The sequence below is a fragment of the Triticum aestivum genome, chromosome 5B (genome assembly GCF_018294505.1).
Source record: "Triticum aestivum cultivar Chinese Spring chromosome 5B, IWGSC CS RefSeq v2.1, whole genome shotgun sequence".
Taxonomy (NCBI): domain Eukaryota; kingdom Viridiplantae; phylum Streptophyta; class Magnoliopsida; order Poales; family Poaceae; genus Triticum; species Triticum aestivum.
Window position 1 is genome coordinate 433,950,241 of NC_057807.1, and position 753 is coordinate 433,950,993.

The window sequence follows — 753 nt, forward strand, 5'->3', positions numbered from 1 at the left end:
ATGGTCGACCCCGGGGTACACGGTGACCTATTCGTATGGGTAGGAACAGTGACATAGTTTTATTGCGCGTAATCACCTCTTGCGAGGACGGCAATCACTTATATTTGCACTACTCGAGTAATAGTGTAAATGCAATATGACAAATAGAACTGAAACAACTAGCTTAGGGTAATACTCTTATTCCAATTTTTGCTCGCATAAGGCATTACATGATGGGACAGATTAATATGAAAAACAATTTGACTATGCTGTTGAAGAATCAGGTAAAGGAGTGGTTTTCTTTGCCGCTAGTATACTTTCTGAAGGCCTGGAATTTTTACAATTTTGCAGGCACTCATCCTTTGAACTGTAGCAATACGGAGTTGTGAAGCAACAGAAGCAAGCACCGGTGCACCACTTTTCTATGCCGCAGAACCCATATGGTAGTTTGACCTTCTCATTGTCTACGTCGGTGATGGTTCGGCCTATGGAATAACAAACGAAACATTGTTATGCAAATAATTTTGGATGGTAAACAAACAAGCGAAAAGTGTAACAGGAAATAAAAGAAAGGCCAGAGAAATAACGGCGCTCTTACATTGCACAACAGAAGCATAGCATACGAGATGCAACAGAAGAGCTACTGCAAGGATGTGAATGGCGTACTTGTCCATCCTACGTTAATGATGGTTGTGGATGAGAAATATTTCTTCTAGTACAGGCCGGAATTGCTAGGTATCAATACCTGACTCATACATAAGTACATACATATAT